The sequence below is a fragment of the Elephantulus edwardii genome, unplaced genomic scaffold (assembly GCF_000299155.1).
Source record: "Elephantulus edwardii isolate Elephantulus edwardi_28Jun2011 unplaced genomic scaffold, EleEdw1.0 scaffold00003, whole genome shotgun sequence".
NCBI classification, from domain to species: Eukaryota; Metazoa; Chordata; class Mammalia; order Macroscelidea; family Macroscelididae; genus Elephantulus; species Elephantulus edwardii.
The window spans coordinates 25,228,060-25,239,545 of NW_006399753.1; the positions used below are offsets into that span (position 1 = coordinate 25,228,060).

At 37.8% G+C, this 11,486-nt stretch overlaps 1 protein-coding gene across 1 annotated transcript in view; it reads right to left on the bottom strand.

The window, feature by feature from the left end:
- Positions 1–11,486, bottom strand: part of XIRP2 (xin actin-binding repeat containing 2) — a 442,953-nt gene that overhangs the window by 79,422 nt on the left and 352,045 nt on the right. The gene's annotated exons all lie outside the window — the stretch shown is intronic.

The window sequence follows — 11,486 nt, forward strand, 5'->3', positions numbered from 1 at the left end:
CAAACATAGTGTTCAGTACTTGTTTTGCAGCAAATCATCAAAGAGGCAGCACACATCTTGAGCAGAGAGTGGTACCTAACCAAGCTCTTTCCAGGAAAACTTCAGTCACTATCTCAGCATCAGCCTCCATAATTTTGTACCGTGTCTGTGAACAGTGTTTGCTAATGTTATTTTGGGTTTTGTGTTATTTGATATGATTTGGTGGTTATTCTTTAGGTCTTGGAACATTCTAGTTTTTTCTGTATAAAAGAATAGTATAATTGCATCTTTGTTTTATGTTTTTCAATTTATGAAAGGTCTCACAGGAACGCTCTGCTTTTGCATAAAGGAGAATGTACTTGATTTCATCATTGTGAAACCATAGTTGAATCCACCCAATTTAAAGCCAAATTATATTTTCTCTTCCTAGTTCTCTCATCTCACACACATGTTGAGCTATCTTATTGAATTGTGTTGTTTTACTATTAGTGTTTCATGTTTCTTTTAGCAGGGGACAATTAAATGGACAATTTCTCTGGGCTGGAAAAAATATGAATACATGAAAACGAATTGTGTTGTGTTATCCTTTCACTGAATGTTCTGCTTTCCATAGACATTTCTTATTAAAAGAAACATTCCTAAAGGGAGCTCTAGTAGCCTAGTGTTAAGGAGCTACACTGCTAACCCAAAGGCTTTCGGCTGGAATCCACCAGCTGCTCAGGGGGAGAAAGATGGGAAATCTCTTCCTGTGTGATTTTCAGTCCCTGAAATCCCACTGGACGGTCAGTTATGAGTCAGTTCCAGTTTGGTGGCATATAACACCAACTTGTATTCTGACTAATATATTCTACTTAATATGATAAAAACAAGATACAAAATTCAAAGGGATTAGAAGGTATGAAGCATTTGTGATTTTACTCAAGGTTTTTTATTATAAGAAATGTCACTTGCTTTTAAATCAACTTCAGAGATGATGCTTTATTTTAAAATATTCACCTTTTTATTGTATTTCATTCTACTGGAATATGTCTGGGATTAATGGTTAGGATGTCAGTGGCCTGAACATTAAGTGGGTTGGTCACCACACTGTGACCTTTTAGGCTGATGATACAAAAATCATTACTTTTATATATATATATACCACATGTTTCTGGAAACTATGAACTTTGAGAAACTATGATAGTTATATATAGGGTTCAGGTCTTTTGTTCATAGGGTCGCTATGGGTCATACTTAACTGGACAGCATCAACAATAATGATTATTATTATTTTAATCAGTAAGTTTGCCTCTTAACTTGGAGAGGAGAAAACCCAAAAGACAATTCATGGATATTCCACTTGGGCAAGAATTGGACTATGCTTTCTAGGTTAGTCAGTGGCTGTGAGTTTCAGAAGTTATTTACCAAGTCTTTCTTTCCTGGCACCTCTGCACAGACTCAAACTTCCAATCTTTTCATTAGTAGAAGATCAATTATTTGTACCATCCAGGGACTCCTTCCCAATATTAACAACACAAACCACTGTGTTAGAATGCATTTGCCTCTGGGATTAAGTGCTCATTCATCAGCTGTTGGTCAGATGAGTAAACTAAAGCCCAAAGTTCAGGGAATCCTCTGAAATCATCAGAATTAATGGCACAGCTGGACCTTGGATCCATCATTATTAGTTCTTAGCATTGTAATTAACTCAACACCCTATGTAGAAAGTTGCTTACTGATAATCACTGACTCATATATAATATTAATCCTTTGTATAATCAAATAAACCCTAGAAAGTAAGAACAACTAAGAGGGAAGCATGTTGGAAGAAAATAGAGCACTGAAAAATACTAAAAAAAAAAGGCTAATACCATCAAATCCGATAATATCATCAAAACCACCCAAACTAAAATTCATTGCCATCAGGTCAGAACTGAGGTATAGCTCACCCTCCGTTGGGTTTTCAGACTGTTCATCACATGGTAGGAGACTGTCCGTCTTTCCCCCATGGAAAAACTGCTGAATTTAAACCTTCAGAAAGGCGCCACGTTTGGTGAGCAGCCCAGCTCCCTAGGCCGCCAAAACCCCATTCTAGGTTCTTAGAGAAATGACTTATTACACTTTTTTAATTATTTCTCTATGTACGAACAGTGCTCAGGCTGTTCATTCATAGGGTCGCTATGAGTCGTCTACGACTCGACAGCATTAAACAATAGTAACAATGATGACGACCAAGAGAGAGCTACGTTGGCCTAGTGGAAGGAAGCTGTGCTACCAAGCCGAAGGTGGGTGATTGTCATCTGTGGCCCTCGGCCAGGTTCAAATTGTCTTCCTGTCAAACATTCTTCTAGGTGGTATAGCACTGGTCTGTGTGTTGCTGTGCAGAGGTAACTCGTGGTTGCTGTGATGCTGAAGCCTGTGACAGTGATGTGCCAATCACGGCAATGGGCATCCATGGTGGACAGTGTTGGCTGGAGCTTCCCAACTAAATCAAGCCTGGAAGCAGGAGCGGCATCTACTTCCAAAATGGCTTGTCTCTGGAAACTCTATGTACGAACAGTGCTCAGGCTGTTCATTCATAGGGTCGCTAGGAGTCATCTACGACTCAACAGCATTAAACAACAACAACAACAACAAAATGTTCTATACTAAAGATATATCCAACTTAGGTCAATTTCCCATTTTCTTAAATCACAACAAATTATGTGATTGGGAGAGCTAGTTTTCTTAAGGCATAATGTTTTATAGGTTTGTTTAAAAACCAGTAAGCTAACACACTTCATTTTACCCAGGTAATGAAAAAGCATTTTGCCTTCCTGAACTTTCATTTATGGAAAAGAGAGGATTAAAGAAAATGAAGCTGAAAACACCCACTAGACACAGTAACACAATGTCCATGAAGTAGAGAGTAACTCACTCCAGGAGGCCAATTTACCAGAGTTCTATGGTCACTCACAGAGATGTTATATAACCAACTCTCTTGCTCTCCTTTGTGATGAAATGAAAGCTTTATCAAATGCAGAAAACAATGAGAAAAAGCTGAAGCCATCATTGTATCCTGAAATTCTCTAATTTCACAGTTTCTATGACCAGTAAAAGAATTTCTGAAAAGAATGTACCAATTAAAATCAAGATGCTTAAGATGGTCCATTGCTGTATTTGCTTGTTATGGCTTATTCCTCTCACCAGTTAGAAACTTTAAAAAAGTTTTCAAAATTTCAGAAAATTCCAAATTTGGAGTTCAGTGGTTTAGAAAAATATGTTCTCACAACATTAAGGTGATACACGTTTATCCACATTTCTCATTAAGCACATAATTGGGATGGGTTTTTTTTTTTCCACATAATTGTTTTTAAACCCTGACATAATAGGCCATAAAGAGGACCTGAAGGTCACTGGAGAGTATGCTAAGAGTTTGGAAAGACAGGTCAATGGTTTGATGCAGAGTGTTGATGCAGATGCATTGATGTGTTGTTAAAAAACACTAAGTAAAAAAAAATTTAGTCTTGGTCAGGGTTCACAAAGCAAAATGCATTGTTATGATCTTATTTCCAAAGCTAGATTCCATTTCAGGACATTTTCAAAATGTAAATATTTTTTATAATTCTAAATATAGAAGGCACATTCTACAATTGTAGCTGTGGCTAATGTTTTTTTTTTAAATATAAATGTGTAACAAGACAATGGGTGTTAAATTGACTGATAGTTGACCCTACAGTGCATTTATAAAGAATTTGAATTGTCCACCTTTCTTCTAAGGAGGAACTGATGGCTACGAACTATCGGCCTTACAGTTGACTGGTAGCTTTCTATTCACATAGGCCACTAGAGCTTCTGCCTATAGGTTAATATAGAAAATGATTTGAACTCTTTATTTCATTAAGAGAACACTTGCTAGCTCATATCGACTGTGTCTATTTTACAATGGAAATCTACTTAGGTAAAGTCAGAAGAAAAGAAAGTTGTTAAAATGAGAAATGAGAAAAGAACTAGGAATATTAAAATATTTTGGAAGAATCCAAATATATATTAAAGCCAACAAATTGAAGTAGAAAATCTCAAACAATTTTTAGCATGAATATAAAAAAGGGTAGATGAAATAAGAAAAAAAAAAACCCAATTATGTTCATTCTTTCATTCACAAAGTTTCTTTTCAATAAGTATTCATGAAAATAGCAAAGATGATCTATGATAAGATTCCACAGAGCATTCAGGCTGGAAAGAGAGATGGGTAATTATTACTGCTATGGGACTGCCGCAGGGAATTTGGGTTACTGTGGGTAAAGGACACCCTCCAGATGGGCAGGTGGATAAGTAGGTGGCAGCTGCCAAGGAAGCGTCCTGAAAATGGAACATCTGCGCTGAATCACGTAGGAATCAGCCATGTGAATATGTGAAGAAGGACAAAGAAAAGTGTGACACAGCAGCATTAACAAAAAATAGTGTTGGAGGAAGTGGGTAATGATTTTGAACAGAACTCATTGCCACCAAGTCAGAACCAATTCATAGCTGACTCCTCCTGTGGGTTTTAGAGGCTGTATGTTTTGGAAAAGTGTTGCCAGAGTAGCCCGTTGGAGGTAGAGATGGTGAAGCTTTATCTCACATACTTTAGACGTGTAGCTAGGTGAGGCTATTCCTCCATGCTTGCAAAGATAGAGGGCCAATGAAGGAGAGGAAGACCTGTATTGAGATGGACTGATCTGATGATTCCAACAATGGGCTCAAGAAGATGAGGGTGACACAGGACAGGGCAAGATTCAGATCAACTGTTCAGGGTCACTGAGTCGTACTCAACTCGACAACACACAACAAAAACAACAATAACAACTCACATGGAAGGATATTGTCTATATTTCTACTGGGGAGCCTCAAATGTCTGGAGAAATGCCACCTTTGGGTTTAGTAGTGCAAGTCTGTATGAACCACACCACTAGATGGAGGAAGATATGAATACTCTCATTTCCAGCACCTTCTAGAGGAGCATCAGATGGACTAAAAACTTTACATGTTTTACGAAATGAACAAAAGTCTTTAAAAGAATAAAATTATCTCACAATATGACCTCAACTGGACTTTCTAAGTGCACAAATTCAAAGTAATCTTTAAGATAAAGATACTGGTGGAGGAAAAGAAATAGGTTTAAATATTAGCATTCAATAATAAAAAAACCACAAACCTATGTTGTTATTGTTGTTATGTGCCATCAAGTGGCCTGCAATTCATAGTGACCCTATTTACAAGAGCTCTGAACCCTGCCCTGTCCTGAGCCAGTCTCACTGATTCCGATACACCGACCTCCATTGCCCCAGTTACTGTGTCACTCCATCTCATCTGAGGTCTCTTTTTCTGTGCTGCCCCTCTATATTTTCAAGCGTGATGTCCTTCTCCAAGGACTGGTCCCTCCTGGCCATGTACGCAAAGTATGTGAGACAGAGCTTCCATATTCTTGCCTCCACGGAGAAATTTGGTTTTATCCTTTCCATGATAGACTGATTTGTTCTCCTTGTGGCCCATGGTATGTTCATGACTCTTCTTCAGCGCCACAACTCAAAGGCATCACTTATTCTGTCATGGTTGGTCATTTCCAGCTTTCTAATGCAAAGCAAGTAATTGGAAGATTATGGCCTGGATCAGGCACAACTTAGACTCTAGACTAACATCATTGCTCTTTAGCACTTTGGAAAGGTCCCTGACAATAGACCTCCCCAGTGCAATTCATCTTTTTATTTCCTGCTGGTGTCAAGAGTGTTGATTGTGGAACTGAGCCAGCTGAAATTGTTAACAACCAAAATCTTATCTCCATCCTTCATGGTGCTGCCAACTTGCACAGTGGTGAGAATCTTTGTCTTCATAATGTTAAGCTTCAATCCATATTGAAGACTATGCATAGCACTTGACCTTCTGCAGCAAACACTTGAGGTCCTCCTCAGGTTTGGCAAGCAAGGTTGTTATCATCTATTTAACACAGGTTGTTGATGAGTCTTCTCCAATCCTGATGCTACACTCCTCCTAATAAAATCCAGCCTTCCGAATGACCTGTTCCACATACAGATTGAAAAGGTATGGAGACAGGACACATCCCTGATGTACGCCCTGTCTAGTTTTGAACATGAAGTGTTTCCTTGCTCTATTCTGATGACTGCTTCCTGGTCCAAGTACAGGTTTCGCATAAGCACAGTCAAGTGTTCTGGGATTCCCATTATTCTCAGAACCACATTTTGTTGTGATCCACACAGTCAAGTGCCTTTACATAGTTAATGAAACACTGATAAACATTCCTCTGATACTCTCTGCTTTCAGTTAAGATCTATATGCTATAAATTATTTTTTACTATAAAAGCAACTCCCTTTTTCCTTACCTTTTCATCTCTAGCGTAGTAGATCATATGGTTGTCTGATTCAAAATATCTCATGCCAACCCATCTCATTTCACCAATACCTATTATGTTAAAATTTGTATGTTCCATGTCCAATTTTCCTACATTTATGCTTCTCACATTCCATGTTCCAATTACTTGTGTCTGCTTACAACTGCTCCTCTTCATTTGTGTTTCCGTATTTGAGGGCTCAGCCTCTGTTGCCGTATCTGCTAGACTCCTCTAAGTGTCTTCTCTTGTTCATGGGGTTTTTGAAGGTCTGTTATTTTGGAAGTGGATGGTCAATTCTTCTTCCTGGTCTGCAATCATTCTTCCTGGTCTGTCTTCATTTGAACGGTCAGCTTTAGAACAGTATCTGACAGACAAGCATTTTACAGAAAGGAGCAGAGAAAAGACATTTCCCCATTGTAACCAATAGATTCAGTGCCACACTCCTCACCCCACCCACCTTGGCATGTATGTTTTCACCAATATCTTTCTCTGCTCCACCAGCATCTCCTCTACTCTGCCTACCTCATGCAACACCTCCCTTCTCCCATCCAACGCTGAGATCTCAATTAATTTCTGTGATTCCTAGGGCCTCACACTGCTGTGGATCTCTCTTGAGTTTAGGAGGCTCTAAGTCCAAATTCCAGGCACCAAGTTTAGGGAGACATTTCTGAGGAAAAGTGTTAGCTCCTGAGCTTCTGCTCCAGGACTGAGTTCTTGTGATTTAATGCCTCTGCTCTTTCGTTTGCAGCACGCTGGCTGTCACAGTAGGATAATTTCCCAGGAGAGGGTGAAGTCTCCTCTACATCTGGTATGGAAGTATTGTTTTCTTGGCCCGAGGGCCTGAAGCTAGTTATATATGTAGGCCTTGTCTTGCTTTGAAGCCCCTGTCAGCTGAGCTCAGTGGAATTCTGGGAGGGTGGGTATTACCTGAATGCTCAGAAAAGGAAAAGATAGTAGCAGGTGTATAAAAATCACTTTCTATGTCTTAGACTTTAGGAGCTGCAGCACAGCTTCTTACAACTAGACCCTCAGAACTCCCTTCTGTGTGTTAGATTTAATTCATTTTTTAAAAATTGTGATTTTAGTGAAAATTCACAAGGAGATTAGTATTGGTTCATACACATTTTCTTTCATCTCCTCCCTCAATTCACTTTGTAATACTTGTCCTGTTCCAGGTTGTTAATTTTCATATATATAATTCCTAATTGTCCATTCCTTTTAGATTGTCCTTCCCTTTACCTTTTCTAGTGCAATGTTCATTAACTATCCATTCTTATCCTGCTCTGCTATTCCACCTCATTTTTATCCTATTGTTATAACACTGGTTTTATGCCGTTTTTGTCCTTTTGTGACTAAGATATTTCACTCAGCATAATGTTTTTCAGACTCTTCCATATTGTGTAGTGTTTTATCAGTTCATTGTTTTTCAGTGCTACATAATATTACAAATGTGGATGCACCACATTTGTTAGGGGTGCATAGTTTTCTCTATCCATTTGTTTGTTGATGGGCACTTGGGTTGCTTCCTTCTCTCTGCTACTGTGAATAATACTTCAATAAACATGAATGTACTTAGATCTGTGTGCGCCACAGCTCTGATTTCTTTTCGGTACATTTCCAGTAGTAGAATAGCTGAGTCAAACGGAATTTCTATTTTCAGCTTTTTGAGGAAGCACTCAACTTCCTTAAATAGTGATTGTACCATTTTACATTCCCACCAGTAGTATATGAGAGTTCTAATCTCTCTACATCCTCACCACTTTTGCTGTCTTACTGAATTTTGTTATTGTTTCTGGAGTGAGAGGCTATCTCACTGTTGTTTTGATTTTCATTTCACAAATAGTTAGTGATTTTGACTATTAGTTCATGTATTTTTTTGCCAAGTGACATGCTTCTTTGGTGAAGCATTTGTTCATATCTTCAGCCCATTTTGTGACTGGGTTGTTTGTCTTTTTCCTTTTGATGTGTTGTAGTGTTTTATAAATTTTAAATGTGAGACTTATCAAACGTGAAATGTGCCCTTGCTGAATATTTTTTCATATCGGCGGACTACTTTTTTATGCTATTGGAAAATTTTAATGAACTGCATTATGAGGTAGAGACTATATTTAGGATTTATCTCTACTTCACAGGTAGAGGCAAATAGAGGTTTTAATTTATTTATTAATTTTTTTCAAAATTAGTAGCTAGTGTGTTTCAGAGTTGGCAAGGGGAGCTAGGCAGTCTATCTCCAGATTCTGTGGCTTTACTACAAATCTAACACTCAAGCAATTGTTAGATGCCCTTGAGTCAACTTTGACTCATAGCTGTTCTAAGAACAACAGATAGAAACTCTGCCCTATCTTGCTTCTTTGTCATGATTTCCACTTGCTCATGCCTATTATTTCAGAAATTGTGTCAATCTTTTTCAATGAGTGTTATTCTCTCTTTCACGCACCCTTTATCTTCCTTAGCATGGTAGTTATTCCCAAGGAGTAGTTCCACTTGAACCCCATGCTCGAAGCATGTGAGATGGTTTCATCTTTCATGCCTGTAAGAAGTATCTCATTTTACTTCTCCCAAGACAGATTTGTTTGTCCTTTGAGAAGTCCATGTTTTATTGAATACTCTTCAGCAACATCATGGCTCAAAGATATTGATTCTTCTTTTGTCATTCTTATTCATTGTCCAATTTTCAGATGCACCGGAAGCAACTGAAAATATCATGTCTTGGATCAGGTGTATCTTAGTCTTTAAGCTGATAACCTTGCTCTTTATTTAACACTTTAAAGAGGTCCTTGACAGAAGACTTTCCCAGTGCAACACCTCTTGATTACGTGACCACTGTCTCCATAGGTGTTAACTATGGGTTTAAGTAAAATGAAATAATTGACAAGTTCAATCTTTTCTCTATCTATCATGATGTTGCCTGTTGATTCTGCAGTGAGAATATTTGTTTTCTTGATGTTGAGATGTGGTTTGTATTGAAGGTTGTAGTTTTTTATCTTCTTCAGTAAATGATTCAAGTCTTCTTCACTTTCTGTAGGATAAATTGTGTCATCTGCATAACATATGTACTTACTTAGCCCTCTTCCAATCTGGATGCTACGTTCTTTTTCTGGAATGCTACATCCAGCTTCTTGAATTACTTGCCCAGCATACATATTATACAGGTATGGAGAAATGATACAATACTGACACCAGACCCTTTCCTCATTTTAAATATGAAGTGTTCAATTTTTCTGGTTGGACAGCTGCATCTTTGTCAATGTCTGGGGTTACATAAGCACAGTTAAATATTCTGGGATTCCCATTTCTCTCAATGTCATCCACTTGTACTGCTGACTCAAGAAGTACAATTGTAAAAAAAAGGGGGGGCGGGGGAGGAGGAGAGATCACCATCGTATCTAAACAGATGAAATAAAATTCAAGTAGCAAATAGATGCCTGCTTCTCTTGTGAACTGACCCAGAAAATATACAATTTAAAATGTTCTTAAATGGCGGCACAGAGCAAGATGTACCAACATTTATAAGATCTATAGTAATTTAAACTGTAGAGCAGAAATCGAAAACTAAGGTATTTATTGTTTGGAGGGTTTTTTTCAGGTTTTCCCCCTTAAAACTTACTAAGATAAATGCAAGATGTCTTTGTTTAATACCAACTGAAATACAGGCAGTGTCTTCTGGGTGGAAGCCCACCAAGTTTAAGAAGTCTGAGATATCATCTTCCAGATGACAAGTAAATGTTCTGTAAGGTATCAATAGTTTTGCTATTTTAATCTGTATGTATTAAAAAGAGATCAGCTACTTTGTATTTAGAAAACTGATTTAGAACTAATTTAAGGAGCGACAAACTAAATCCTATTAAACCAAAATATGTAATTTATAACCTAACTTACATTTGTTTGCAGTATCATATCAAAAGACATATCATAAGGCTTAGAGCCATTTGCATGGATAAATTTTTCTATAATTTGCAATATACGCATATCCCTCAGCTAATAAGGAAATTCATCCTCTTTCTTAATATTCATAATGCCAAGTCAAATTTATAATCAGAGTTTTAGATATTCTTTCTCTCATTTGAATACTATAAAACCAAGAAAGAGATGAGTAAAATGAAACAGCAAGTGTTTATCACAATCTTGCATTGAGTCATAGTTCTTAAGAAACATAAAGAGGAAAAGCGAAGGACTGAAACAAGCAGAGATGTAGCCCCAACAGCACAAGGGGTGTTCTGGTACAGAGACTTTCAGCCTATGAATGTAGTTAATCCTCCTGCATTATTAAAACCAACCTCACTATAGTCCTAGAACCCATTTGTTATGTTATTGCATGGACTCCTGTCCTCTAGAGTCCCCCAAAAACCTATCATCTCATTTTAATGCTTTCTACATTAACATGATCAGATTTTTCATGGCTTTCAAGAGAATTAGCTTTGAGTCTCTTATTTAGCCTTCCCTAATCATTTCATTCTAACATTTTGAACATTAGAGGTCTTTGCATGTATCCAATTGCCTGTTATAGGGAAGAAGATATGATTTAGCATAATGCCTTCTTCCAAGGATGGCCATGTCCAAATCTCGAGAACTTGTGCATAGCTCATATATCATAGCAAAAGGTCTTTGTAAATCTGCCAAATACAGGATCTGAGCTAGAGCAACTATATTGATTATTCCAATAGGTTCAATGAAATCAGAAGGATCTTATAAGAAAAAGAGGCAGGAAGGCTGAGTCAATCAGAGAGGGAGAAGGAGCTATAAAGATGGATTTACAGTGGATGTGGGGTGATAGATTGAAGATGCTATACTACTGGCTTTGAAGGTAGAGGAAAGGACCATAATCCATGTATATACGGAGACTGGAGAGCCTCGAAAAAGCAAGGACACAGATTCACCCCCTAGAACCTCTGGATGGTACACAGTTTAGTATCATTAAAGTTGGTATCATTAAAGTTGTTTTAGCCTTTGAACTTTGAAAATTATAAAATAGATATTTTGTGCTTTGTTGAGCTGATAAATTTTTGGTAATCCATTAGCGGTAATAAAAACGTGGATTTTGACATCAGAAGCATGGTGCTACTATAATGTTGTTGTTGTTGTTATGTGCCGTTGAGTCGCCTGCGACTCATAGCGACCCTATGTACAACAGCCCTAAACTCTGCTCTGTCCTGTGCCAAT